We start from the raw sequence: 26,419 nt of genomic DNA, 5'->3' as shown, positions 1-26,419 counted from the left end.
GATTCTTTCACTTATAATTTATTTTTTTACATAAATTTCTACATGATAAAGGTATTTTTATGTTTTTGTTCTTCCTCCATTAATCTAGTATATATAAATTCTAATTTTTATATTAATTTGGTTCGTATTTGGGATTTTTACCATATTATAATTGTCATGTTTTTATACATGTTTTTTTAAATGTCCAATTTTTATGAGAGGTTTTGCCCATTTTTGTAAAAAAAAAAAAAGAGTATATTTTGAGTTTAAAATGATATTATAATACTTTTATAAATTAAAACATTAATTGTTACTTTTAAGAGTATAATTAGTTGAGTTATAACGTCAAAAACAATAACTAATGCTTATAAGGGCATTCTGGTAATTTTACCAGAATCCATGATAGTACCCAAACATATAACTTTTTCAGAAGTACTTTTGACAATACTTCTCAAAATCAAGATCCTAATGCATAGCATTGAGTACTTTTAACAATACTTCTGAAAGTATTTATGTTTTAAGTATTTCTGCCTCCTACATCAAAATGTGTCCTAGCTTCTGCATACATAAATTGTTTTGTAGTCAGAAGCATCTACTACTAATAAGATAAGAGTATTAGCAATAAGAGTATTAGCATTTGTTTACATTAACTTTTTTTTCTGTCACATTGGGCATATGATGATCCCACATGCTTAAGCCTTCAGGAAAAAAACATTATTGTTGGACGGCTTGTACTTTTGCTTTTGCTTTTGGAAGTAAACAGACTCTAAATGTTAAAATTTGTAGTCATTTTTCATCCCAGTTATTAAGCTTCTACTGATATTGGTATATTTATGCCCTACCATATGTGTTCAACGGTGAAGCCAATGGAATATACACTTCGAAACAAACCTGTCAAATTTTGTACACGTTGAAATAAACCTGTCAAATTTTATAATGCATATAGAGGTGAGAGATGTGGTAACCTGATCTCTCTTGCTTTTCCGATACTTAAAATGTGATCTAGAATGCATATTATACAATTTCTAGTCTATTACTGACTTGTCAATACCCCCTGTTTTCTAAGCATTTTTAGCTTCTTCTAAATCATATTTTCTCTTACTGGTACTTATGTTTTAATATGACATCACAAGGAATTCTGAAACTGGGCACCTTTTCACTTCTCAAGTACAACTAATGGTCACTCAGAAAGTGAAAAGTGTCAGGTTCTGTGGTCAGTTATCATAACTTTGATCATGACCTAGCAAATAAGAAAATTGTTAAAGGAAGAAGAGCTAGGCAATCTCCAGGCAATAATATGAAGGGTTCCATGTACACACATATCTACTCATATCACTACAGTAAAATAGGGCTATAGCGACGGCCGCGACCGTCGCTATAAGTATAAAATACCGTCGCAAAAGCATCTAACGACAGCGAGGCCGTCGGTACTCGTCGCTAATAGTCCCATCGCTGAATGTTATATCGACGGCCAACAGAGAAACGTCGTTAGGTACAGGACTTATAGCGACAGCCACTATTGGCCGTCGCTACAGGGTAGTCTTTTTATAAAAAAAAATTTGTTCTTCAGCCACGGTTTTGACCGTCCCTATAAAAGCTTTTGAAAAAAAAATTTTAATTTTACACCAGCCCCCTTATGTATTGCTGAATATTGGAGATACCCCTATATTTTGAAATAGATGACCTCAACCCCAACTATCAGTATGAAAAGACCCAAATGCCCTCTCTACTGTAGAGCTCATTGTGTTACTATTACACAGACAGATACAAATTCTCATAGAATCCAACTCACACACACATAATAAAATGGTCACCGGAATCCAACTCACGCACAGGCACGCGCACACACACATACACTCCAACTCACAGACACAAAAGTGCACACACATACACACACGCACGCAAACATACACGAGTGGTGAAAGTTACATACGGTTGTTTGATAAACTGGATGGTGAGTAACTAAGTTATAAAAACAAATACTTTGCACAACAGCGTTTTAAAAACTAAACACCAGCCGCCATTACAATGTACTTCCAGTTCCTCCCATTAAAAACAAACATCATTTTAAGAGTTTCTGAACAGCTAAAAAAATTGGGAAATGAAACGGAACAAGTTCTTTTGACAAAATCACAAAACAGTTATCTAGTAGGATATCCATCCAAGTCGTAGTGTCGTGTATGTGAGAGAGAGATGACCAAACCATACAACTGGGAAAATAACATACCTTGCTGTACAGTGTTGTAAGATCCATCTCATCAAATGGAAGATATCCTGCCATCAAAACATAAAGTTCTCCTGCCAGTTCAGAATGTTTTCTCCTGCTTGGTGACAACAAAAACATCAGAAAAATGTATGATTTTGGCCAAAAACAAGAACCTCTTAATGTACTAGAATCATGAAATAGCTTATGAACTTCGATCTTTTCGGTTCACAATCAATCACTAGCTTGTGTAATCAATTAAAACCAATTCTAATAATCAAACAAACATTCAATTAGGAAAAAACACACCACTGTTTTGAGTTTTTTGTTGTCTGTCGCGCTCTTTTGTGTGAAAACTAAAGCCATTCATAATGTATCCCTTAAAACAAATCACATTATGTGATGGGCCCACAGCTAGATTCTCAATACGTTCATCTACAGGCTCACCATATAATTGTATCTGAGTAACCTATTTAAGATTAGAAAATGGGATAAGTAAAGTTACAAGTGTATTTAGATGTGCTTTCATTCCTCCTTTGGGTGTTAATCATTCCTCAAATTCTATCTTTGAGTAAAGTTCTTAACATTGATTGTCTCATGCAATTTGGACTTGGGACAACAATGGGTTACATAAAGCAGCCCGCATTTTTTTTTTTTTTTGATTGGTAAGCTGGGGTTAGGGGACCCCTCCCTGAAAAACCACATCTAATTAGAAAATCATTATTCATAAAAGAATGGCAAGATGAAAGGACAAAAGGATTAAAGATTAAAGAATAAAGAAAGTTAACTAGTAATTAATAGCTCAATTTCAGTGTCTCAATAATGAACTTAGGAAAGAATGAAAAGATTCATAAAACATTTTATCAGAAAAAAATAGAACTTAGTAAGCAAATTTAAAATTTGAAGTTATACTTTCAGGACAATCTGGTGGACAGTTCACTGTCAACAATGTCAGTCAGACCGTCCATGGAAATTCCAAGGTCCGAGTCAAGACAATCGACCAATGTCAAAACAAAATGTACCGGTGGAGTTAGTTTGCATTCTTGCAGAAGATCTCAAGTCTACTTTTACTAATAAAAAAAAGGGGGAAAATCGACATATTTTTGCAAATAAGTCATGACAAGAGAAGTACTTGATCTGTATATTTATTGATTGAATCAAGAGAAGTATATTAAATATGGTTCATTATCAAGAGATGTAAGTAAAAAATTTCAATCGAAAGAAGTATGTTAAATATAACCACTTACAAGAATTTTGGTAATTTATATCTATCTTCTCTTCTGTTCTCTATATTGTGGGATTAGTTAACTGCACTGATTCAAACTTTTCCCTGAAGTTTAAAATCTTAAACACAAGTCTTCAGGGCATATCGGTTGCTAATATATGGAAGGGAAAAAAACATTTGGTAATATAAAAGCAGGTCAAAGTATTGAGTGGTATATGAGACTCAGTAGAGATCTGCAGTACTAATGTCCTGTGCCCCTTAAAAGAGGAAAGAGTATATTAAATGTGTATTAGACATCATGTAACAACTAGAAGTCCACAAGTATTTTAGTGTTCTATCCAACAACATAGCTGAATTAAGAGTGCTGGCTGCTGGGCTTCAGGTTGCTGATTTGTGTGGCCTTAAGAGTATTGATTGTATCTGATTCAATCGTAGTGGTTCGAGCATTAAAGGATGGCAATTATCCTTGGATTGCTATGGAATGGGTTCATTTTTTTCAGGAAAAATTAGTGAAATCCCATTGGAACATCAAGTATGTGTATCAAGCAAGAAATCTGGTGGCAGATGCTGTGGCCAAATTTTCATTTGCTTTCTTAGAAAAAACAAAAACACAAGAAGTCCACAAGTATAAGTATATCAATAGTTCATATCTGGTTCAGAGAAAACCATCTGCTCCATAGAAATTACATAGTTCTAAGGACTCCAAAATCATCCATGTTTTCTACTCAAAATTAGTCCAACGGAATAAAATGTTATGACATGATGTTTATCAAATTCATTAGAAGTAATTACATCGATATCAATAACAATGTGGGTTTCGGTAAAACTGAACCAATGCGATGCTGATTCAGCATAAATAACAAACTTGTTAATGAACCTAGAATAACAACACATACATACATATGTAAAACAAACAAAGAGAAATTTGTATTAATCACTTTCTAACAAAGTTTAATTGAAAGGAAAATTTTGATATAGATCCTAACTACAAAATCAAGTAAAATCGAAATACAATCAGCAATAAAATTTTCTTCAACCCATTTAATTACACAAATTATTGAATTTACCACAAAATTCAACATGAAAGGAAATTTTTGATATAAATCCTATCTACAAAATCAAGTAAAATCGAAATATAATCAGTAATAAAATTTTCTCCAAACCGAAACATCTCATTTATAGACATTGCTAGGAAAATGAAATTACCTGAAAAAATGAATTGGAGATGACGCACTTTGAGCTGATTTTATTATCAAACCGAGCAAACTAACAGCAAGTTTAATCAAATTATCGGATTTCTTGAAGTTTCGATCTCAATGAGATTTCTACAGAGTTCTCTAATTACCTGAAAAATTAATTCCCTAGATCTCTTGAATCAATAGAAAAAATAAAATCAAACTTTCTCGTCTTCAACAAACCCTAGATCCACACACACACAGTTACCTTGATGGATCGATTAGAGAAGATGAACTAGATCGAAGAGATCGAGTAGAGAGAGTGTGGTATTGTTTAAGGAGGGATGAATATAGGGGAATCCGAGAATCAGACCAAATCGAAGAGAGAAAGAGAGAGAGCAGATCGAAGAGAAAATCGCAGAGAGAGAGAGAGTTACCTTGATGTATCGATTAAAAAAGATGAACCAGATGGAGCAGATTGAGTAGAGAGAGCGAATATTGTTTAAGGAGAGATAAATACAAGGGAATCTGAGAATCAGAGCAGATTGAAGAGAGAAAGAAAGAGAGCAGATCAAAGAGAAATAGCTAAATGGGTTTGCTGACCCGTGAGGAGAGTCTACAGCGACATATTTTAACTGACCGTTGCTTCAATTCGTTGCCGTAGATCATTTTTCTTGTAGTGTATATTTACAATATGTTTTGTCTTAGTGGCTAAAAATTTCGGATTGAACTAATTTTTGGTGAGGATGATCTTCTCGTCAGATCATCCTCATCAAAAATCAGCTCAATCTGAAATTTTAAACCTCGTCAAAAGTGATTTACAAAAAATGGATGGTCTCCTTTTCTTTAACTCATAAATATGGGGTTAGAAGTTTTAGAAATAGTTGATTTTTGGTGGGGACGATCTCCTTGTCATAGAGATCATCCTCACCAAAAATCAGCTCAATCAGAAATTTTTAGCCCACATAGGACAAAGCACATTATAGATATATGAGTATATATGTGTGTACACGGATCCTAATCCATATATATATATATATATATATATGTCCAAGATCTCATGGGGACGTTAGTATTCTCCACCAATTTTTATCCAATAGTACATTTCATTTTTTCTTTTAGTGAAAAGATAAATATATGTTAGTCTTTTACATAATAAATACATTTATTATGTCCTTAATAAATACATTGATTGTCAAAGTATTTAATATAAAAATATATATTTAAATCAAAAGACTAAAATACTCTTAGTATTTATTATGTAAAAGATCAACATATGTACCCTTGACCTTTTCATTATAAGACAAAATGGGACGGGGCATTATTGAAAAATGAATTTGGTGGATGATAATAAGGTTCTCATGAGGTATTGGACGTTAGCATTACCCTATAAATATTCTATATATGAAGTTAGAAATAAAGTTTCAAACTCTTAGTTGTATATTTCAAAGTTTAACTTGATGAAAGAGGCCTTTGAGCTGATGGGTTAAAAGTACCTTCTATGTCCCAACCATAAGTACTTTGCTAAGATTAACAGATTTATTTTATTTTATTTTTTCAATTTCTTAGTGCACATTTAATTTTAGAACTCAAGATGTTAAATCATTTACAGGATGCTAATGAGGAATCAGTTTTCTTTTGGGGAGCACATACACCAGTTTCCTATCTAACTCTCTCCAGTAAAATTCATGAAATGAAGAGAATTGGTCAAACCAAGATCAAATTTGTCAAGTTAGGACTCTGGTTTTGAGCTCAAACTGAGTGTCAATGCCTTGATATAAAGTGGTTGAAAGAATTTTTAGCTAACTTAGGAAGCTTGGAATTTGGACCATATTCTTGGAGAAACAATCTCTACCAAATGTATTAGTTTTGAAGTACTAGTTCCACGTTCTTATAAAAAGTACAACCATGAGGTCCCAAGTTTGATCCCAACTATTATCTCAAAAGCGTCTGAAGCTAATACCTTGGCGATCACCTTAAGACACCGTGTCCCGAAACACTCTTGCCTCCAACATGAAATAGATTAATGTTTTTTTTACGTTAGTCATAATTTCCATAAATTTATTTTTTAATGACTTTATACTATTATTTACTAAAGTTCTTCTAGTATACGTTGGGCCATGGGTTCGTTGACAAGCCATACCTGCTATTCTTGTGTTGCCTAGAAAGTTCACAGGCAATGGCTCAACCACATTTTCTATGGTAAGACTTAGACCAGCGTATTCTATATATGGTTCCATAGAGCTGAAAAAGGGACCGAAGTAAAGGGACTGTTATGACTTGGAATAGGATCATGGAACAAATTTTAAGGTTATAAAGGTGTTTGATGAACTAGAGATGGCTAGTGTTTACAGGCTGGAGTTGAAACAATGAAAGTGGCTATTGGGTTGACACGTATGATTTACCTTTTATTCTTTCAGTGATAGTGGAATTACCTTTATTGTTTTAGAAAAGGGGACGGTTCAGCAGCCCTAAAATTTGTCAAGTTTGGTGCCAAACATTTTTCAAAATATGGGTTAGAAGTTTTGGAATGACAGATTTTTTGTGGGGATGATCTCTATGAAGAGGTGATCATCCTCACCATAGAGATCATCCTCACCAAAAATCAGCCTATTCCAAAACTTCTAACCCCATCAAAAGTAATTTACAAAAATTGGACGGTCCACGATTCTTCAACTTGTAAATTAGGGTTAGAAGTTTTAAAATGAGCTGATTTTTTGTGAGGATGATCTCTTCAACGTAGAGATCATCCTCACAAAAAATCAGCCTATTCCAAAACTTCTAACCCCATCAAAAGTGATTTACAAAAAATGTTTGACACCAAACTTGGCAAACTTTAGGACTGCCGAACCGCTCCCTTTAGAAAATCCTGTTTTATCATACATAAAAATATATGATATATATTCTTTAGTTTAATCCTATAATAAATATCATAAATCTAAAATTAGAAATATACAATATAATGCATCTTATACCTAAAGATTCATTGTTATAATTAGCTAGGTAATGTTACAAACTCAAATGTTAATAATCAATATTAGCATAAAAAAGTAGAACCTAAGTGGTAAGGGCGAGCACGTGAAGTGTGGGTTAGGCACACGTCACAGGTTCGATTCCCCTCTTGGATTTTTCTCATTATTTAACTAGAGGACCATGGTGGTGGGTAACTGTGATAGTCCTCCCCAAGATTAGTCGGGGTGCGCGCAAACTAGCCCGAACACTCGGTTAGCAAAAAAAAGTAAAAAATTTTATATAATGACACAAGCCGTGTACCCATAATATTTAACCTATATGAGTACAGTTATAATATATTATATTGGTTAAACTAAAAACATTAGGTGGGTTTACATCTATTGGTAGTAATAATTAGGATATGGGCCCAATAAAATGACCAACCCCATTTTGTGAGTCAATTCAATTCAAATCTATAAGAGTGGATAACCCAAATCAAATACCTATTTAGTGAGGTTGATCCAAATCCAAAACCCACTTAGTATGTCAATCAAATCCAATTGGGTGAATTTCGAACCCATTACAAGGGGGGCATCCTATGCATAAATTTACTCTAAGTAAATGTTTGAGGCCGATATTACTAGAGGAAATAATATTATTGAATAATATTATAGATGAAATTTAGTTTACATTTTACGTTCTTAATATGTCCCAATAAGTAGCACTATATTAATACGTCCTAGATTGTATATAGCGATATATTACCCTGCATCTAAGCTTTATTTTAGTTTACTAGTTAAAGTGGGACACATCACATGTGGTTGTCATAAGTAGCACAAAGTAGATACTGCCACCTAAGTAGATAGTGTGTGGAAAAGGTTCTCTCCTTTAGAAAAAAATTGCCAAAGGGTGGCTGTGGGATCCATTTTATTACTGATAGACGTGGTAAATCAAGTGAAACACGTTGAGATTAATTGCTATAACAAGTCAAATAATATAAAGTCATATTTTAAAAAATTAGATAATTATATTTGTGTACATATGAGTGAATGAATAATTTCACCATCAATGAAGTATATTTTTATGTGTAGAAACTAAGATAAAGCGTACTATATAAATTCACAGCTTAGGTTTTATTTATGAGTTGAGTTAAATTTTAGTAATACCTAAGATTACAATTAAGTTTCAATCATACATAAAATATTGAAGTGTCACGTGTCACGGCATTAATGTCAAAGGAAGCATAGGCAATTGGAATCTAATTTTGTACTCTTGTTTTTATTAAAAGAAGATCAAACACTGTATATGGACTATGTGGGGTCTACATTCAAGTAAATAATGTGGTAAATCACGAAATGGAAGGACGTCCATATATGAGGATATAATTGGGACCCACTTTTTAATTAATTAAGGTAGAAATTCAAGAGTCAAACCATGTGCATGATCCATTGTGGGAACCAGCTTATGTTTAAAAGCTTTTTGAACACCCAATTAGGGGAGGTTACATAATGTGAACCCTTTGAAAAATTTATTAATTAACTTTTGAGAGTACATGTACACTTGATGCATGTCCTTGCATTCGAAGAAATTTTGGGTAATTTATCTAATCAATATGAGATCATAAACTGAAAGTGAGAAGGAAACTTGGCTCATGTATGAATTAATTGGATCCTCAGTTAAGGTATGCTTGATTTAATGGGCCACAGCTTGCCTCTCTCTTTAAATACCCCCATCATTCAATGGTTTTGGCACATCCTCCACTCCAATTTCCTTTGAGGGCATTCACATACCTCCTCCTCCTCTTTCCCAACAATTTCGCCATTCCCCTCTCACTTTCTTGACACACCAAGATACACACTTGCACATTACTCCCCCTTAAGCCATTTTCACACCATAGAGATCAATCTTTCTCTCTCAAAATTAGTGGTTGGGGCTGCTCTAACTACTCGATTATGCAAGTTTTAAGGGGTGCAAAGAGTATAGAGTACGATCAAAATGAATGATTCTGGTAGAAATTCTTATAAATCATTTTTTTATTTACGTGTAGAACATTCATGCACACTTACTTTTTGTTTAATGTATTTCTTGAATTATATATTTTTTTTTCAAATTATCTCGAAGTTTATGTTTTGACTTGACAATGAGAGATCCTTCAAAATTCGCTTCATAGTAGTCGTCATCCTATATGGAAAGGTCTATGGAGGAAGAGATTGTCGGAGAATTATACTTTGTTAATTCAAATTATACGATGATGAGTCCTTTAAACCAATGCTTAATTCTAACCAATGAAGTATCCTTTGGACCAATACTTGATTCTAACCCATGATGAGTCCTTTGGCCTAATGCTTGATTCTAACCAAATTTTATTTGCTTGCGTATTCGTTGGAATTGTGATTTGTTGCAACGCTTGCTGAATTTTACTTCGTGTCAAATATCATCATGTGCACACAATATTTTTATTCCATGAAAGTATATTTGAAAATATTACCGATTGGTAGTAGAATGATTTTGAATAAGATGGCTCTGTAGATGTGTGATTTTCGATTCCGAAGATCACATTTACGAAGATTTGGAGTCACCACCATTTTTTTTTTGTAAAAAGGTGTGAATGGTCATCTGAAAAGTATTCTTAGAGAAAAATGTCATTTTAGCATCTTAGTGACTCTCGTACGATTAAGACACCGATCCACCTAAGATCTAGGTAAGTAATTCGATTAGAGATAAGGGAAAGTGTTAGGCACCCCCTTCTCTCCATTAAATGATTGTAACTTTGAAAGTTTGGTCATTTTAGAGAATAAAAGAAACTAAGAAAATTTGATTAAACAATGATTTTATGCCCTCTAATAAGGACTTTTAATGTCGACTTAAACTAGGAAGGTCATCTTATAAAAAAAAGACTACCATATTTTACCTTAAACTCACATGATTTTGAAAAAGTATGGGCTTTGTGATTATAGGTCCATTCTCATAGAATGAGAAGGGCCCAATTATCCAATTATCGATAGTCTCGAAACGATTTTTTGTGGTGTGTGCAAATTGTGGATGTGAATTAAAAATGACAAGATTTTGTTTTGAAAAAGGAATTTCAATCCCAACACTTTTGAACGAATCGGAGTTCGATCTACTAGAGAGAGGGGAGGATTGATATTACATCTTAAAGGATTTCTAAAAATGAATTTAAAGAAGTAAAGGAGGGGGAGATAGAAGAGAGAAATGGAGAGGAGAGAAAGGGGGAATTTTTTTACATCACTTTTGTCCTTACTCTACTTTGTCTTTGACTTGATTTACTTTGACTCTTCTTCTTCTTCTTCTTCTTTTTCTTTTTAGATTTTTTCTTAATCTTTGAAGGGTCATTTTGATCTTGATATTGAAGTGTTGAGATTTTGAAGATGATAGTAGAAGTTGTTCTAGTGTAGGGAGTGTGAGCTGTGAGTTGTGAGTTGTGAGTTGAGAGAGATTTTTTGAAGGATTGATAGGGGTAAGAGAGATAACTTGAGGAGGGGTGTAAGCATTGGTCGATTTTTTTAGAGGGAGAGACATGTTTTATAAGTGTTAAGGGGTTACTTTTAAAGTAGGTTGGGGTGAAAAAGTAAGAAGGTGGAGAGTAACATGAGGTTTATGGGTGAGGGGTGGGTTCAAATTAGGGTGTCTACAAGTTCTTTCTACAAAAACAAAAGAAATTAAAAATTATTTTTAGAACTTCTTTAGAAAGGAAAATACACCATGGTTGGTGGGACTTGACATGTGAATCAAATTAATTAAAGAAGCGGAAATTATTAATGAGACTAGTACCTTAACGTTGTATTAAGTATTTGTAATGAGAGTTTATTGTAAAAGGATTGTATATAAATATTTGTTTATTGATAATAAAAGTTTTATTGGTTATTTGTTCTAAATTATGAGTTATCACGAGTTTACGAAATTGGGGTAGTGACAATCTTGGTGGAGCAAGAGACAACCAAAGAAAAATACAGAGCAACAACTATGATATCACAAGAATTTGAGTGACTTGTGCAATTGATATCAAACATCAAGCAACAAAATAACTATTCAATTGGGCCATATTGCAACAACGAGAACACGATTTGATTCACGGAAAATCTAGTATTTTACGCTTACACGATGCATATTGAAGTGCATATATCATCATTTCATCAGAGAAAATGTATTGAAATGTGATATCAATCTTCTCCCAGTAAATATAGAAGAATAGACAACATACATATTCACAAAAGAATTGTCTTTTTTAATATTCTCCAAGTTTCAATGGCAACTTGGCATCATGAGTAAAGAGTCGCCCTGAGGGGAGTGTCATCACCAACCCAAATTCTTTAGGATATGTTATTTAGTCCTAGTTTGATTATTAGGATTTTAGTTTGTTTTCTTATATATATATATATATATATGGTCACTACAACAAATATGGCAATTAGGAATGGTTTATAACCGTTCCAAACCTGAAAGCACTATCACAAAAAATAACACTTTAGACATCGATTTAAAATCCGATGTCTATAAGACCGATGTTCTACGTTTGGAACGTTAGACATCGGTTACAAACCGATGTCTAAAGTGGTTATAAACCGATATCTACTATTTTTTCTACACGCCTATTAACCGCAATCAAACTATATACAAATAGAGAACATTGAGGTTTTCTATCACATTCATTTATACACTAAAAGAGTTACAATTAGTCATAATTCAAAATTACAAATACTACACCATCAAATTTACAAAATGTCGCATAATACTACAAACAAATCACATTTGTCCCTTATTTTGAGATCCACTGCCACCAGGGCTGCCACTCTCAAGTATTTCACTTGGTTACCAATAGAATTGCTTGTCCCTTATGCTCATAACTAGATCTATTCATTGGGGAAAGTTTGAGATTGGAAACCTTAAAAAAAGAAAGCACATCAACAATATTAGAAGAAAACCTAAAACAACATGAAATTGCATTAACTATGAAGCCAATGCCACTTATCAAGATGGGTAAGTATAACTAACAAAACCATTCAATGACAGATGTTTTCCACCATAAAATTAGCTTGCATGTTAGAAATCTCCATTATTACCAAAATCACACTAAAATATGAAACATAATCTCAAGAAGCTAAAGGACTACTCAAATTCCATGTCTAAGTGGCATGCTTTAATTGGAGTTTAAAACACCTTGGGCTCCTAACCAAAAGCTGTGCAGATAGCCCAATGTGTTTATTCTACAATCAAATTGTGTTGACCACTACAAAAGTTCCTACATGAACTCTCCATGCTTTCTTCAATCAAAGTTAGTGATGGTGTTGATAGTGGATGAAATTCAAAATATATGGATCTAGATAGAAATGAATGATGGGCCACAGTTCTATTGCTAACCCTAAGTAGCTAGGATAAGGCACCATTAATATTGGTTTTGCCTAGTACATTTTCCAAGTTGGGAGGCTTATCTTAGAATTGCCAGTTGGAATGTTGGATGATGACAAGGGTGATGTTATTGGAATAGCAATTAGTGAGGTCTCTCTCTCTCTAATCCAATTATTTGCACCTTTAATTTTACAATGCTGATAAGACGATATGGCAAGTTGGCAGACATGATTGACTTCATTGCTTTGGTTTGGTTTTTCTTTGCAACGATAGTAAGCTTTACTTTAGAATCCAAACTAAAACTTGTTGATAGAAATATAGAACCAAAGCATCATAAATCCATCATTCATATACACACAATAGGAACTCTTATTAAGAAGCTCTTGAAGTGTGAAATCTTTCATAGGGTACATAGAGAAAAAACATATCACAAGCCTACTAGATTTTTTCAAAAGTTGGATTACTATATTGGAACTCCAGTTAGCATTAGAGTAGAAAACATAGTCATTTGAGTTACAAGTGGATTTGCTTCAATTGGATGAGTCTACTAACACATGGGATAGTGTGATGGTTAACTTATATGATCAATTGGTAATAATTCTCATGGTCCAAAGGGTAAAGCCATTAAGGAGATTTCAACAACATGAACCCCATGGAGAAATTCACAAAACTAATTCAGAGGTTGTTAAAATGCATCTCAGTTTCATTAAAACTCACAAACTGCTATAAACAATGGTTGATAGCAAGGCATCCCTTTCAAAATTTAGGTGGTGAGAAATAATGTCACTTTGGCTGATAAACCATCATTACTAAAAAAATTTACATTATGAATCAACTTTTTCTGATGGTCCAGATTTAAAAAAAAAAATCCACCTATTACCCTCAGTAATATTCTAAACACAAGATTATGTAATGTGTATAATATCTAGGTTTCTCTATTTGTTCTAATGCCATGAAAGGATGCAGGGCCCATATCCCTGTTACCATAAAAATTTAGAAGGATCTACAATTGGTGATGAAAAGAACTAATGATGACACCACATTTTTAAATGGCCACACATATCACTAATAAAGATAGTGCAATTAATCAATAACATACCTTTGCATCAGAGAGTTGCAAATGAGTAGATTTAAGTAATGAGTCTTTCTTTGTAGTTTGGCGTTTCAGTTCATCAAGTTTGGCATGAACCAAAGCCATTTGATTCTTTGAAGTCTCTGCCGATTACAGCAGCTCATCTTTCTCTAATAATTTGTTTTGTAGGCTCTCCACTTTTTCTTGCAGCATTATCAACTCTTCCCTATCTTTTTCCACTGATGATGCTCTTGATGAGAAAATTGAGAACTCATCTGCAGAGGCCTTTTTGCTCAGGTCATTGTCTCTAAGATCCTTCCACTTTTTGGAGGGAATAGACTGAGCAACTTTGCTGCCTTTTAGTTCACCAACCTGTAATGAACTAATAACCAACATAAAAATCCACTTGAATAAATTCATAATCAGCTACTCATACATATTGAAGATTTTGCAAGAGTAGTGGATTTCATGATACTCTTTGGGTCGAAACCAAAATAAATAGGGTATTCGGAAGTCTATAGACAGGGCTTGTACTGGCCCGGTGAGGGTCGACCAGTTAGACAGGAGAAACCTCTCTGATTTTGCCTGAGATTTACCTGTGGGAAACAAGTCCAATTGTCACAGTGGATGTCGTGGACATAACACTCTTTCCAGCTACTTCAACAGCATCAAATACCTTGCCTGTATACAGCAGAAAAAAATCCTCTGTGAGCAAGATGCATATGGTAACGACAAGAATTAAGAGCCTAGAGAAGTACTTCAAGCAAAATGAAAATAATCGAGAGCAAAACAAACCAAAATGTATAAGTGAGTCATGTAAGCAAGCACTGCCACTCCTACTCTACATTTCCACATGCAACACCCTTTCAAAGTGTGAATACCTTGTCCATGACACATCCAGGCCATGTCACAACTTCACTGGGTGCAACAAATATCACAATCCTAATTTCTCAAGCCAACTTAAGGCCAATAACTAATAAGTCAGATGTAATGTCTTTGCTTCCAAAAAACAAATCCAGAATAAAAAATGACCACAAAAGAAAATTTGCCTCACCTATCAAACTCAGTGATGGAAGTAAGAGACTCTTGTCCAGCCTTCCCAAGCTTGTAAATCTTCTTGTTCATCTCCGTCCGATGATGGTACCCATTCTACCCTGCCCAGGCAACTGTGAAAGAAACCCTGGCTGGATGCCAAGCTCCAATGCAAGCTACCTTACGCAAGCCACGGTGGGTCTTGCGTCGAAGGTGAGTGACACCCCATCGAGTGACCACACCCTCGTAGCCCTTACCCTTGGTTACCCCGATGATATCAATCATCTCATCCTTCCGAAATAAGGCATCGACAGGAATCTCCTTTTTGAAAAAGTTGTAGGCATAATCAACCTTTTGAGATACATCTCCACCATTGACCTGGATCTCTATAAGGTGGGCTTTCTTCTGTTTCAGTCCCTTCATCTTTCTAATCTATAAAACCACAAATGGGGATGTAAAATATAAATATGGCCAACTTAATATTAAAAAATAGTAAATAATCCCTAAGAAGAGAGGGAATACCTGGTTATGAGCCAAAACACGAATTACAGAACAGTACTTCTTCAGTTTCTCCAGTTAGGACTGAATATCTTTCTTCCCTTCTTCAATTTTATATTTCTTTGAATACTTGGTGAATGCCTTCTTCTTCGACTTGCACCAGTTCTTGTAAAATCTCCTCTTCAATTCCTAATTAAGATGTTGAGCCCAAACAGTGTTCAAAGAACGAAGGCCACTAGGAGTTTTCACATAACCAACAACTCCAACGATAAAAAAAGAGCCATACCACCATTTTATAGAAATGGTAGAGTAACATAAAGAAAGATAGTTCCAAATGCCAATAATTAATACTCATCTATCATTAAAAGAAAGTGTCGTCATACCATAGCATCACCATCTATCTAGCAAAAGAAGATGTGAAGCAATAAAATGATCAAAAAGTGATGACTAATCTTAGTAACCAAAGCTCTAGTATTTCCTCTATTCTTCCATTATATAAGGATTCTAGATTTGAAGATTTTGTGTACCAATGGGAGGAGAATGTACATGAACCATAATCTATTAAGTTATTTTTGTGGACGGGAATCTTGCTCATCTTTTTTTTCTTTTTTTTGTTATTTGGGTTCTTCCCTTGTTGACGAAAACATTATTGCTTATCAAATTGTAAATGTTATCTCTATATACAAATCATCTAGCTGCCCTTGAAGAAGGAATGCACATCCATGGAAAAGTTTACAAGTTTAGATTTGATCCAATTAAGATAATCAGGTAAGAGGAATGCTTCACAAACCTTAACACCTTCGGCAATCAAATCTAAACTTGTGCAAGAACAACATAGGTGGTTGTCACATCCCCAGCCTGCCTTACCAACTTAGCACCAATGTTGCAACAAAGTGGTAGTCCAAATTGAAAGATCTAATAGTTGTCACGTATTGCAAGGTTGAAAACAGGAAAATAAAAATAATAAATCAAATAATATTTCACATACCCAGGAACAACATAACCGAAGTGAGTAGTAGTCCCATTCCAATATCTCACAGTTCAAAGAATTGGATTAAGAACCTACAAATACAAATTTACTAAGATATGAAGATTCATAACAAATCTCAAAAATTGAACTTAATGGAATATGCTTTCTGTGAATTAGTTACACTAAACAAATCAGTGTGAATCACACAAGTCTTACAAATCTTCCTTTGTTCATCATATCTTCCATAAATCGAATTCTCTTCAAATAAATCCTTGATCATTTTAGTTGTAATCATTTTCTCTTCAAATAATATTAAATTAATAATAATAATTAAAAACTATCCAGATTAAATCAAATTTTGGGTGTACAATGAAGTATTTTCTCAACGACACAACACTGAATTTTGATCTCAGCTCAATAATTACTGTATTAAGACAATTAATCCAAGTCGAATGCGAAAAAATTAATTTCAAATGTTCAAATTCAGAATCAAAAATTACAAATAAATTAAAGCGAAGCACGATTCAATTACATACCTGCTCCATGTTCAACTCAGCGTGATCCATGTAAATCTAGCTCCAGGAAGAAAGATCAGAAACAATTATCTTCAAATCTCTACAACTAATCATCCACATATCATCAAAAAAATCAAAAAATTGAGGCAAATTAGGGTTTTTAATGCAAAACAAAATATCAAAATTACAGATTAAAAATTATCGGAGAGAATATCAAAATGTAAAAACCAATAAAATGAAAATCTAACCCGTGAGAGAGAGAGAGAGAGATGTGCCTTCTCAAGGTTAGACAATTGACACTGTGGCGCTCTGAGATTTGGGCTAAATCTCTCTATAAAGAGCTACGATGTAATATTCCATGGAGACAGAGATCGAGAGGTCGATCGAGGGAGCGACTGTGAGAGAGAGAGAGAGAGAGAGAGAGAGATCGACTGAGAAAGAGATCGAGAGAGAGCGACTGAGAGAGAGAGAGCGACTGAGAGAGAGAGAGAGAGCGAGAGATCGAATGAGAGAGAGAGATCGACTGAGAAAGAGATCGAGAGAGAGCGACTGATCGAATGAGAGAGAGTGCGAGAGATCGAATGAGAGAGCGACTGAGAGAGCGAGAGAGCAAGAGAGAGAATGAGAGAGAGTGCGAGAAAGAGACTGAGAAAGCGAGAGATCGAGAGAAAGAGACTGAGAGAAAGAGACAGTGAGTGGTTCGTTCCCAATAATGAGACGGGAAATGAGACTTTTAAAACGGTTTTATTAGGTAAAACGGTTTAAACCCGTTTTTAATTAGAAATGGATAAAATCCATTTTATAATTTTGTTCCTGATTCACTGTTTTCTTGCAGTGACACCCAAACCTATGCTGGATATTTTTTTACAGAAAAAAATATTAATTTATTTGAATTCTTCTCCTTTTCTTTTGTGACGCGTGGTCTCTGTAGCATTCTCGTTCTCTTGACTTCATTGCTATTGAGATGTTTTCCGTACAAACTTATTTGAAATTATAAAATATCTAACAAGTTTCAGCTTTGTTGCAGCATAGAAGACTTAACAGGGTAGACCCAGGCTCAACTTAAGTGGTAGAGCCCTCAACCTAAACTCAACTCAATCTTAGCATTGAGTTGTTAAACTCTGGTTAACCCGTGGGTAGGATGGATGATCAAATTTTTTTAACAAACCTAATTTTATTTTAATTAATAAAAAAATTAATATCCTAAATAAGAAATAATTAAAAATACTTTAAAAGTAAATATAAAAGTATTTACATTTCATTGTATAAAATTATTTATATTATTATATAGCCTTGTGTCCTGGTTGCCGGAGCCCTCAACCCGGATTAAAGTTGGGTTGAATTATCATAACCCAGGCTCAAAGCGTGTTCTATATAGCTCAGCACAGGCTCAACTATGAATTGGGTTGAGCCCATGTCTAGCTCAGGTCAATGCACCTAAGTTGCAGCCCTAGGACTCTATGGTTTATGGCCTTTACCAAACCTATATCTTTTCCGGATGGGACAAATGAGTTCTAATCAGGGGCCTAAAATACGTCACAATGTCATCTATTTTAATCGGCATTATATATATGGGAAATGTTCAGCACCCTAAGCTTTACCACACACTTTAACAAACGTATTTTGTCTTACATGGGTTAGAAGTTTTGGAATTGGCTGATTTTTGGTGAGGATGATCTCTATGGTGAGGAGATCATCCTCACCAAAAATCAGCTCATTCCAAAACTTCTAACCCCATCAAAAATGGTTTACAAAAAATGGACGGTCCACGATTTTTCAATGTGTAAACATGGGGCTAAACATTTCGGAATGGACTGATTTTTGGGGAGGATGATATTCTAATCATAGAGATCATCCTCACCAAAAATCAGCCCATTCCAAAACTTCTAACCCATGTAGGACAAAAAACGTTTGTTAAAGTGTGTGGTAAAACTTAGGGTGCTGAACATTTCCCTATATATATATATATATATATGGAGAGCATTCGGAGGCCCTAAAGAGAGCCTAATATTGTGTCAAATATTTTTTAAAACATGGGTTAGAAGTTCCGAAATAAGTTGATTTTTTGTGAGGATAATCTCTATGATGAAAATATCATCCTCACCAAAAATCAGTTCATTCTGAAATTTCTAATCCTAATTTACAAATTGAAGAATTGTGGACCATCTAATTTTTGTAAATCATTTTTTATGGGGTTAGAAATTTTAGAACGGATTGATTTTTGGTGAGGATGATCTCTTCATCATAGAGATCATTGCATCCTCACAAAAAATTAGTCAATTTCGAAGCTTTTGACCTATTTTTTGAAAAATGTTTGGCACAATGTTTGACTATCTTTAGGGCCTCCAAATGCCACCTTATATATATAATAATCATATTTTTTACTTTCATTTTATTTAGATGTTAGTGAATTAAATTAGCTACAAAAATAAAATAAAATAAAAGTACCTGGGGCAAAAATCCTAGTGTGGGTTGATTTTTGTGGCATGAATTTGCCCATAGTATTTTGTAGTGATCCATTTATTATACATGAAGGGTATGGGATTCTGATGGAAAACCATTGGAAAAATATTTTTTTTTTCCCTCTTGAAAATGCATCTGGCAATTGTTATATGTCTGATTGTGCGTTTTTGTGGTAATTAAAGAGAAAAACCATTTTCCTATGTTAGTGACAAATATTAGGTTAGGTTAGAAAAGCACATTACACCTAGCACAAGAGCTTAGTTGGTCTTGGACTCATAATACCAACGATTTAAAAATTAAATCCATAATGGAATCTATATCTTTCCCAATTGGTTAGAATGTAACAATGTGAAAAAAGCTCATACTCGACATCCTAAGGATTTTGAATTTCATAAAAATCGACGGATCAAGGTGTTAAATTTTTCATTATAAAATTTTTATTTTCATTGGACCGAAATTGTCAAATTAATGTAGGATGGGAGAAGTTTGATGGCTTTAAGCTGTTGAATATGGGGAACTTAAAAATTACAATAGCCCTAGGCCGTCGAATTTCAGTTTCTAAAGTTCGTGGGCCTTGACCCATCGAATTTTTCAATTTTCACATAGTGCGTGTCCGATCTAAAAGCCTAATTAGGAGTAGGATGATAATATACCATGTGATTAACAAGATGAATAAATGATGTATGCAATGAATTAGTTTAATTTGCTAACTAATGTATGAATGATAAGTACTTTGATTTATAGATAAAATTATATTCTTCCAATATCTTTAAGCCCAATAATTATTCTACTATTTTTTATTTTTTATTTTTAAATGCAAGGTATCCATGCCTCGTAGAACCCGACTAGTCCCCCCCACCCCCCTCCCTGAGAATGGCCCATAAGGAGGATGTGAATACCAGACCTCCACTTCCTAAGGAGTTGTCGTGGCCTTCTCACCAACCCTTAAGGGTTAAACATCTCTAATTACCCTAAATCTTATCGAAAGTCGGCTATTATTATTATTATTTTTTTTTTTTGAAATGACGCAGTACTTTGACCCGTAGGCTCGACTATATCTCCCCAGTTCATGCAATACCCACAAACCACAAATACCAGGTAAGTTGGGATAATTCCCTATAGGCAGCTAACGAGAGGGGCTTGAATACAAGACATCTCCTTTTTTCGAGGGAGGCTTGTTAGGAAAAATCATTTTGAAAAATTAAATTTGGTAAAAAAATTGATAAATCTAAATCATTTTAATATTGCCCTTTAATGTTAATCATCATTCAATTTATTCTTCATAAAAGGGAAAATTACCTCTTAGAGTATTCGATAATGAAGAAGAAAATATTCAACTTGAATGATCTCCAAAACTTAATGAATCTCCTCATCGTAAAAAATCTACTCTTTTTCGATTTCATTTAGATTCGAACTTGTATCCCTCAAGCTCTCTAGACTATTTCTTGTGTGTAAAACCCAAAGAATGCTTTTCTTTCATTTTGTGTTGTGTGCTTTTGTTAGAACTGTTCTCCTCTATTTAAGATTTAAAAAAAAAATAAAAAATAAAAATTGAATTTTGAAAAACCCTAAGGACTCGGCACGATCCATGAAGATTTTTTTATCTTATAAGATATCCAAAATCCTATTAGATTGTTTAAAACTAATTTTTGAAATTAAAAAAGTGTTAAAAATAAGGGAGGACGAATTTAACAAATCCTATACAATAAGATTATTTACTTGGTCAAAGGGAATTCACGTATGAATCTTTCACAATAAATCCTTCTTTTAAGATTTAATTTATCCAAATAAAACACTTAAAGAGATGCCCAAAACACTCTTAATATTTAAGGACCTTTAAAAAACACATTAAATAATTAACTTTGGGCCTTTTTAGAAATATACAAATATGACAAAAAAGAATAAATAATTTGAGCTAAGCATAGACTCAGATTGTTCAGAGATATCATATTCCAAGCTAAAATTGTACCAATTGATTGACCTTAAATGAAATAGGTACAAAAAATCGTAAATAACTTACAATATGTATATTACATTTGAACCCCTAGAAATTGACATTTTAATTGACATATCCCTCCCATAAATCTTTAAATTAGATAATTTTCTCTACAATAAATAATATCCCATTAAGAGATTTTGGAGAATATTTTCTACTATTTAACCTTGAGTCTCTGTGCACGACACTAGGACTCTAGGATGATTAATGGATAATTTTTTAAAAAAAAACTCTTTTTTAAAAGCATATTACAAATAATATATTTTATCGAATAAAATATTATTTTTTCGATTAAAATTCCACTTGATTAGAATTTACAATCCATAATTATCCTTATCCCAATTTTGGGTATTCCCTAAAGTAATGGTTATAGATTTATTTTTGAATTCTTATCATCATCCAAGTAGTTCACCGGTTACCCAATTAATGTTGTTTTGCAATTTATTTATGAGAATTACTATTAACAAAATTAAAATAGTCAAATTCTCATTTAATGATAAATAAGGTTATCAGGTCTAAGAAATTTCTAAATTTGATTTACGTTATAAATTTATTATATTCTAATAGTTGATTTCAACAAGAATTAACTTATGTACAACAAGTCAATATACTAATAAGCACTAATTTGTTAAGTGCGTGATCAACGTCATGATACCTTGAAAATATGGTATTATACATCAAATGTATACACTATAACAATATGGTAGTCATATAAATGAAGTGCCCAACTTCATCCATAGTTATAACAATTTTAGATAAAAGAAATTATGTATCTGATTCTCTTATGTATTTGAGGATCTTATAGTATCTCAGACTTCATCAAATATCTCACGATTGACGAAAATAGATCATGTTTCCTTGTGTAATGATAATAAATTGAATGATAAATAATTGTAAAATTTATTTATTAATTCATAAACTAATAAAAAAAAATACTTTTTTTATGATATATTTTCAACAGTCCCGACCACTATTGTTTATGTGAATAAATATTTCAGAAATGTCATTTGTTTCCCTAAATTCGCCGTGGTGTACTTCGTATAGTACGGTTTCTAAACTTCAACACTTTAAAGTTGAACTTCTAAAAATTTTTATTTTTTATTTTTTATTTGTACTCTTTTGATAGTTGCACAGCGTACCATCCCCTACTTCTGACCTTTTGTTAAAGAGTTGAAGTCGCGTCCAAAGAAACAACTTAGTGATGATTGAACTTCTTAAAGTTGGTTGCGAGTAAATTACAATTCTAGTGTCTGTTACTTCTGAGAATTCACAATGGACTTGCAGAGAACTCTCAACTCCAATACTTTGTCAATTTAGACTTTCCTTGGACTCGATGGTATAGATTCTTCAATCGGCTTTGTGTCCCAGCAAGATTCAAGTGGTACAAATCCTTGGGTCATATTAGCATTGCAAATTGGTGGGCTCTACCCGAGCTTGCTTAACCCAGTTATAAACCTCCATTGGATCTAAGCCAGCTAAGCCCAAGAGAAACTCTATCTAATGGGCCCTAACCATGCTCTAGGTGGTTTTTATTTTTATTATAAGTGACGAACTCACAACTTCATAGGTATATCTATGAATTCGTAGATATTAGAAGTGACGAACTCACAAGTTCATAGGTTATAAAAATGACAAAAATGCATAGTTTGAGAATTAAAATAAACAGTGTACCGAACTCGGAATTTCGTCATATTCAACGCGTGAAATGGAAATTTACCCATAAAACAAATAAAGTTCTCTCTCTCTCTCCCTCTATTTTAGATATATATTTGTTAGATTTAGCAGTTGATATGACCCTAATCCGAATTGTTAACAACAAGTTGTTTCAATGTGTTACAATTCTTTGTAACATTCATGTAATAATTTCAAACAAGCTTTTGTAATGGTTGAATGGTAGGTTTTAATCTAGGGACAATAATTGTGGGGGACTCTTTATTGAGAATATGTACCTATTAGTTCCCTAAAAGAGAATATGGACCATTTAAGTCCCACTTAATTAAATAGAATCGTATAATCTGACTACCTTACGTGGCATACTCAATCGACTCTCCTGATATGACAAGTTTGGGAACCATAAGTCTATATATCTTAGGATACAAAACTGCACTTCCCCATAAAAATGTGTATCACAAGGTAATTGTGTATCCCCAAGGTGTATAGATCTATGGTTCTCAAACTTGTCACGTTAGGAGAGTTGAATAAGTGTACCACATGGGGTAGTCAGATTATTAGGACTCAATAAAATATTCACCTATTAAGAATCTTTTGAAGATTTTTTTTTAAAAAATACCTGAAATACCCTTATAACAACTTTACAAAGTCGTTTAATCTAAAAATACATTAGTCAAATAGTTGGTTATTATTATTTTTGTGAAAATAAAAAATAAATATTTTTATTTATTAAAATCTATTTATAAATTCAATATAATTTTATTTGACCTATTAAAGTAGACTTGCTAATTTTTAAGTTGAATCAATTCGATGAACATTCAAGTTGAGTTTTAAAATAATGCTTTAATTATTTATATTTTTTAATAAATCTAACATACATAGATCATATTATTTTGATGATGATGATAACCATACTCATCTCCATGATCATCATCATCATCATCATCATCTCTGTGAGTTAAAAATCACTAGTTTGGGAAGAAAAAACACGAATATATATATATATATATATATATATATATATATATATATATATATATATATATATTTATATATTAATTTAGATTTTTTATTTTTCAATTTTATATAAGAAATGACCATAGTCAAAGGGCATGCCATTAATTTTAAAACTTAGGAATATTTCCAATATTCTCAAATAAATATGTTTCTTTAAATCTCAAAATTTGTTAAAAAGGTAATTACAACATTTTCACTTCAAAAATCTTTTTTAGACTAATATTTGATAAAATGAGTATTAAAGAGTCCATATTTTTTTTAAAAAAAGGATTTTTTGGTACATATTCTCCAAAAATAGGTCTTAGGGGTATTGTACCTTTAGTCCATAATAACTATGGTGAGAGAAATTGACATGTAATAAGTGAAAGTCGGGGTGCCAATAGTGGTTCTCGACATTTTTTTGGTTTTACTTGATCAAAGGTTTTGAAGATAGAGGACTATAGAAGTAACAAATTTAAAATTTAAAATCCATTTATTTTAAGGTCTTACACTTTGTGCTCCACTTGAACCCTGCGATCATCTAACCATGTTTGTTAAGGACTTTGGACAAGAATAGGTCTTGTGGTGGAGAAGAAAGAAATGAAATCATGTTAAGAATCTCTTGTTTGATTACGACATTAATACAAGTAGTACTTTATTTTTGAGTAATTTATTATTTATTATTTTATTTTATTTTTATTTTTTAACCGAGAGAGTGTCCCATGAACACGCTAATGTAGGCGGTAGCGGACTAATCTCCCTAAGGGGCCCGCAGCATAGCAGTTTTAAGGGGACGAACCCAAACCCATTTAATTTAGAAAGACTAGTTCCAGACAGTCATTAAGAGAAGGTAGTACGAAATTTAGGATTTTCTTAGTATTTGACATATTCCTGTATTTTCATAATAATGGCATTCACTCCCAAACCGTAGTCTTCTCAGAGAGAATAACTAAAGATGACCTAAATCCCCTTGTCTCAAAAACTCTTACCAAAGACACTTGATCTTTCTCCCAAAATATGTAGCCTTTAATTCCTTGGATTGAAAAATCCAAAAAACCAAAAAAACAAAAAACTTGCCCTCCTCTTCAACTCAAGATTCTATCTCATTTAATTTTCAAACTTGGTGAGCAAAACAAGGACTTTTCAAGGAGTTCAAGTTGAAGAATTTTTCAAAGGAAAAAATCAAGGGTTTCAAGCAGGAGGTTGAATATTGACTAGGTTAAAAGAAATTTAACACAAGTTTAAGGAGAAAAATCAAGGTTTTTCGGCTAGAGTAAGACTGGAAATGATCGGAAATATATCTGTTGTCCAAATCAATCCAATCGAAAAAACATGAAAAATCAAATTCGGATTGAAATCTTAGATCTAAAACAATTTCAGATCGGATTTGGAAGTACCCCAATCTGTTAAAAAAAATCTGATCTGAACTTATTTTTAATAATTTTTTTAAATATTGATAATTTGAAAATAAGACATGTGTTTGGATAGGATTGGATCTGTTTCGGATTAAGGATGAAATCAAACGGATTGGATTCATCGATGATCCGAAGCAGCGAGGAAGATCAAATAGAAGGCCAAAAGGTATGACCTAATTGATGCGGAGTTCTACCTTAATCTGATCAGATTGGGTCGGGTATATGTTTGAATTTTTTGGATCAATATTGTGTGGTACTGATCCGGTACCCAACCGATCCATTGCCATCCCTAGCTAGGCTAGAGGTTGAAAAGAATGCTCTAACTTGTTTACCTGGCTTGGGAATTGGTTACCAATTTACTCTCCTTCGTTTTAAATGCTAGACGTATAAAAAGATCAAATTCTTTGGTAATTTTTTATCCATTGGATTCAATTATTTTTCATTATTGCTTTTAGTTAACATCCCTATAGATTTGCTCACCCAGCCAATGAAAATAAAAAACTCAGTATTGACAGCGAAACATGTATGTACACCAATTTGAAATGGTAATTATTGGTATAATCCTTTGTCTCATGCAAATGATCCCCTTCTGTTTCACAATTAGTACAAAATCTCGTCCACTTAAGTAACATGTAGTTACCCTTTTGGACCGATCAACCTGATGGATATTCAACTCTTCTCTTGCTGAATCTCTGCACAAAAATAAATTAGCTAGTTTGGGAATTGATAAATGTACTAGATTTGAATATCAAATATGAAAGCACTTTAAAGGTTTCTTTGTGAAAATACCATTCTTTTTAAGAAGAAATGGCAGATCAAACTCCTGAAAATTAGATTTAAATGGTGATGAACAGAATGGATTGTCCATTTTATAGAAACAAAGTTGCAAA

The 26,419-nt window shown here is 33.1% G+C and overlaps 1 pseudogene across 1 annotated transcript; it reads right to left on the bottom strand.

The window, feature by feature from the left end:
• Nucleotides 1-15,023: 15,023 nt before the first annotated feature.
• LOC147393411 (large ribosomal subunit protein uL3y-like) lies at nucleotides 15,024-17,690 on the bottom strand (annotated as a pseudogene). Its single transcript, XR_015182352.1, has 4 exons — nucleotides 17,237-17,690; nucleotides 17,010-17,094; nucleotides 15,528-15,692; nucleotides 15,024-15,437 (listed from the first exon to the last, which is right to left on the bottom strand). The product of XR_015182352.1 is annotated as a large ribosomal subunit protein uL3y-like (transcript).
• Between the last annotated feature and the right edge of the window lie 8,729 nt (nucleotides 17,691-26,419).

The sequence above is a fragment of the Akebia trifoliata genome, chromosome 10 (genome assembly GCF_017979445.1).
Source record: "Akebia trifoliata isolate Shusen 1 chromosome 10, ASM1797944v1, whole genome shotgun sequence".
NCBI lineage: Eukaryota > Viridiplantae > Streptophyta > Magnoliopsida > Ranunculales > Lardizabalaceae > Akebia > Akebia trifoliata.
This window is presented reverse-complemented; position numbering and strand designations above follow the sequence as displayed.